The following is a 4913-nucleotide window of genomic DNA, read 5'->3' on the forward strand; positions in this document are numbered from 1 at the left end:
GGCTGCCCCTGCAGGGCTGGCACCACACAGCAGGGGACACGGCAGGAGAGGGAGGCAGGTGGGCGGACAGGTGCGCAGGACAGACACCAGGGACAGCCCCTCTCTGCTTCTCCCTGTCCCCAAGGCCCCCAGGCTGGAGCGCCAGGGTGGGGTGGAGGAGGAGCCAGACGGGGCCGAGTCGTGGAGGGAGGTGACCTGGGGACACTCACCTTCCGAGTCCAGGGCCTGGATCTTCAGCTCCAGTGGGGAGTCCTCGAGGTAGAGCTCGCGGGTGGTGGACACGATCTGGATCCCGTGGATGAGGTCGACGATGGCGTCACAGCGCAGCACCTGGCCTGTGGCTGGAGGGACAGCGGGCGGTCAGCGCAGGGCGGTGACCTCGTACCCTCACAGAGACACTGCCTCAGGGACAGCGGGGCCCAGCAGCGCCCTGGGGATGTGCGCGGGCGCTTGGGTAGGACGACTGGGAAGAGAATTTCTCCAGGAAAGTCCGGGCTCACTCAGGGTAGAACTGAGGACCAGTGACGCGCATCCCAGGTGACCGGCACGCGAGGTGGCCCAGTTCTGTCCCCACACTTGGCACTAAGGACTGCGCCGATGACTTTTCTGTTCCCTTTTTTACTCAGGGGCGCGTGGACGCCCACGGGGATTCTGCTTGCTCCGTGAGTGAGATGTGCCACCGCGTCACCTCACAGCCACCAGGGTCAGGGTGACAGCACATGGCACCAGATCACCCAGGTCACCTCCAGGTGCCACATGGAGACACCGTGCACTGCTAACGTATAGTCAGGGAGCAACATGGCAGTGGCCACTACGGGGAGCCACCCATGGGTCACCTGCGGGTCTTCTCGCGGTGGGCAGCCAGGGAGGGTCAGGTGGGACCGCGGGAACTATCGGTGGCTTGTGGAGCTGACCTCCACCCCGCTAGGAAGAGCCCTCACGGTGGTTCTGGGAACTGACAGCCCACTCTCAACCTTTTCTGGTGAAGGACACTCTGTGGGTGGCCTCTGATGGTCCCGAGAGCTGAAGCAGGCACGGGCGCCATGTGGCCTCTCAGTCTGGAAGCTCCATGCGTCATTGGCCTGCCTGTCCCTGCCCCTGCTTTCTGGACATGTTGCCTGAATCCTGTGGTTTTCTCCTTGTTCTTTCTTTCTTAGCTTTTATCTCTCAGCCAGCCCATTCCACCCAGGGGGACTGTCCACCACCCGCAGGATGTGGGTGGGAGGGCAGGTGACCCACGCCTGTGATCCCAGCAGCTCGGGAGGCTGAGGCAGGAGGATCCCAAGTTGGAGGCCAGCCTCAGCGAAAGCGAGGCCCTAAGCAGCTCAGGGAGACCCTGTCTGTCAATAAAACAGAAAATAGCGCTGGGGATGGGCTCGGTGGTCGGGTGCCCTGGGTTCAGTCCCTGGTACCAAACAAACAAGCGTGTCTGGGCATCTGTCTGGAGGTCACACGCAGACACCATATCCTCTCCAGGCTTGAGCACCTGCAGATCTTGCTGGGAACCGACCCTCCAGGGACGCTGAGGGGCACCTGCGTTTCCCAGTGAGGTAAATCAAACACCGGCAAGTGTCACAGATTGGATGTGGAAGGTCCACGGGGAACGGCTCACGTGGTGGACCCTGGCCCAACGTGGCACTGTCCCAAGGCCCGACCACTGAGCCCTGTCCCCAGCCCTTTTCATATCTTATTTAGAGACAGGGTCTCTCTGAGTTGCTCAGGGCCTCTCTAACTTGCTGAGGCTGGCCTCCAATTTGCGATCCTCCTGCCTCAGCCTCCAGAGCCACTGGGAGGATTTACGCGCCTGGCATAAATCAGAACCCCAAAGAATTTGAGGCACGTAGCCCACTGACTACTCGCGCCCGATGCTGCCCCAGCAAAGACACCTTAAGCTTCCCCAGTGAGTGGTCTTTATAAAGTTTAGTCCCCAGAGTCGTCCGTTTGTCTGTCCTGCCCTCAACGGAGCCCGCAGGATGGAGCGGGACAGTCAGGTGTATTCTGATTACCACACAGTGGAATTCGCACGTTAAAACAAAGGACGGACAGATGGACGGCAGGAAGGACTGTCAGGGCCAGAGGGGCGGCTCCAAGTGCAAATACAGGACCTCAGCCCGGGGACTGGAGGTCGGGGGTCTCCCGTCCCTGGTCACCAGCAGGATGGCCCGTGTCCCTCAAAGCGCTTACTGATGTCCTCTGCGAAGATGATGCTGGTCAGGCGGGCGGGCTGGGTCAGGCGGGCCTGCACCACGGCCTTCTGGGAGCACGGTTGGTCGCTGGGGCCCAGCGGCTCTATGCTGGCCACCTCCGGCCGGGTCGATGACCTGCAGCGAGAAGGGGAGGACTCAGTCCCTCGGGGGAGCCGTGTCACCCACTGAGACGGCCGGGGCCAGCCAACGTCCCCCCAGTTAGGACCTCCGCAGCTCAGGGCTGGGGGACCAGACACACAGTCCGGTCCCCCCACCCACAGTCCAAACAGGGGACCCAACAGCTGGTGACAGTCTTGCTGATCAATACACGTCACTGTCCAAGGCTGTCCTAGAGCAGAGGTACAGTGGCCTCCATCATCGACAGGCTTACAGGGGACACTCAAAACCTCGGTGGCACTAGACCCTCCGCATGCTGTGTCCTCCTATAGGGACACATGGTGACGTCAGCTCGTGGAGGAGGCAGGACGCGAGATGGGTCATGACAGTCACTAAAACACAGAGCATCGTGACAACAGGCTGCCATCGAGTCATTGAACCTATGAATTCTTTCTGGAACTTTCCATCTGGGATCTCCAGACCGAGGCTGACCGAGGGGAGCTGAAGCCAGGGAGGGGGAGCAGCGAGTCGTTGTCACCTGCTGGCAGGAGGCTGCTCCTGGGACCCCGGGAGATCACTGACTGTCACCCGGCTGTCACATGTCCCTGCACCCGGAGCTGACGCTGCGGCCCAGCCGGGGAGGAAGGCAGACAGAGCCACCCTCAAGGGACCCAGGGTGGTCAGAGGCCACCTCCCGCGGGAGGACAGGGAGCCCAGATGTGCTGAGCCATTGTGTGGTGCCACTTGTTGGTCCTTGTCCTTGACACGGGTGGCCAGGTTCTGCCCAGGTTCAAGGGACGGGGCACTGCGAGCGCCATCTGTGGACGGGCACCAGGTGGCCCCAGGTCAATGCCACGGCGGAATCCAGAGGCCCTGGGGGGACAGCTGAGCACCCAAGCAGGGGGAGTGGCCACGGAGTGTGACCAGGGACCACGGAGGGCGCGCTGGGCAGTGGCCAGCACTCAGCCCCGGGGCCCTGCCCAGCAGTGTCCCTCGGGATCTGTGCGTTGTGCCACGAGGCTGTTCCGGAGCAGTAGGAAGGTCCCTTCCTGTCCCCACTACAGAGCCACCGTGCAAAGCCTCCCCACTCCACACCAGGTGCCCCAGGGACAGGGACAGCAGAGTGGTGTCCCCAAACACCCCCAGGGTGCCACCAAGCACCCGGCCAGGTGTGCACAGAGAGGCTGGCAGGAGGCCTGGACACCGTCCCCTGCCAGCAAGGGGGACATGGAAACCCCCCATGCCAGGCATCGGGGTACCCCGTACCCTCTGGTCTCCTCGTCTGGGAGCCGGGCAGGGGGACAGGCCAGGCCCTGGCAGGACACAGGGTGGGCGGGTCAGAAGCCCGGGGTGGACCAGGCGGGGTCCCGGCTCGGATCAGGGACCTGGGAGAAAAAGGTACCAGAAACCCCCACAGAGCTTCCCAGGAAGCCTCGCGCCACGTCCACCTGCCAGCCGGACGCACGTCCTCGGAGACACCCACACCCAGGTGCCACCAGAAGGTGGGCGGGACTCTCGGTGTCACCTCTGTGACTTCCTAAGCCTAAGATGACCCAAATTCTTCAATGCAGGATGGGGGAGGGGAGGGGAGCCAGCAGGGCTCAGGGGATGGCAGCGGGTGACACCGACCTTGGGGACACCGACCCTGGCGACACCGACCCTAGCATTTTGTCCAGCTGTAGATGGACACAGACCTTCGTTGTCCTCGTCCATTTCCATGTGACACTGAGGGCGGGGCCTGCGCCAGGCCAGCGCCCACCACGGAGCCTCATCCCAGCCCCCATGGGGACCCTGAATGTCTCCTGAAGGCCCAGGGCTTGGTCGAGGGCTTGGTCCCCAGCCTGTGGCACTACTGGGTGTTGGCCCTGGGCCTAGAGGGCAGGCAGGTCCTGGGGGTGCCCCGATGAGGCAGTGGGGAATCGGCCCTCCTCTCTCTTTGCCACCCGGCCACCATTCGGTGACCGGGCCTCCCCCACCAGGTGCTCACCACAGTATCCCGTGTCACCGCAGGGCCAACCTGGCCTGCAGCCTCCAGAATCATGAGCCAAAATAAACCACTCCTCCCTCTCCCTCAGTTGGTCACAGAGACCCGTGGGGACACACGTCATCACACATCTGTCCAAACCCACAGCACGGCCACACCAAGGGGGACCCTCACAGCAGGCACTGTGGCACTCGCCTGCAGGCCTGGCAACTCCGCAGGTTGTCTTGCGACCCCCCAAAGGCCAGGCTCCTCCTCCCAACCTGGACGGTTGCTGAGGCTGGCCTCCAACTTTCAATCCTCCTGCCTCAGCCTCCCCAGCCGCTGGGATGACAGGCGTGGGCCTGGCTAGCAGGTCATTTATAATAAGATGTGCTTGGACCCACCCATCCCAACACCGTGGTTCTGCAACATGGCACGTTTTAGGTGCTTGCTGCCATGAACCTCAGTCCCCCTGGCTGCACTAACAGAATGTCCTCAACAGGGCCGTAGACAGCGGCAGCCATTACCTGTGATTCCAGAGGCTTCAAGTCCAAGATCAAGGACCAGCGGACGTCCAGCCCTGACCCCAGGCACGCTGGTGAGGAGGTCTCCACAGCAGACGCAGGAGACACCTGACATTCAGACCC

General features: G+C 62.7%; 1 long non-coding RNA gene across 1 annotated transcript in view; it reads right to left on the reverse strand.

The window, feature by feature from the left end:
• Window positions 1–210: 210 nt before the first annotated feature.
• Window positions 211–4913, reverse strand: part of LOC125611762 — a 15619-nt gene continuing 10916 nt past the window's right edge. Inside the window, exons 2-3 of the long non-coding RNA XR_007342016.1 lie at window positions 2185–2321; window positions 211–341 (exon numbers count right to left, since the gene is read on the reverse strand). This is a non-coding gene — a long non-coding RNA (uncharacterized LOC125611762). The remainder of the gene's footprint in view (window positions 342–2184; window positions 2322–4913) is intronic.

This window comes from Marmota marmota, unplaced genomic scaffold (genome assembly GCF_001458135.2).
Source record: "Marmota marmota marmota unplaced genomic scaffold, marMar, whole genome shotgun sequence".
NCBI lineage: Eukaryota > Metazoa > Chordata > Mammalia > Rodentia > Sciuridae > Marmota > Marmota marmota.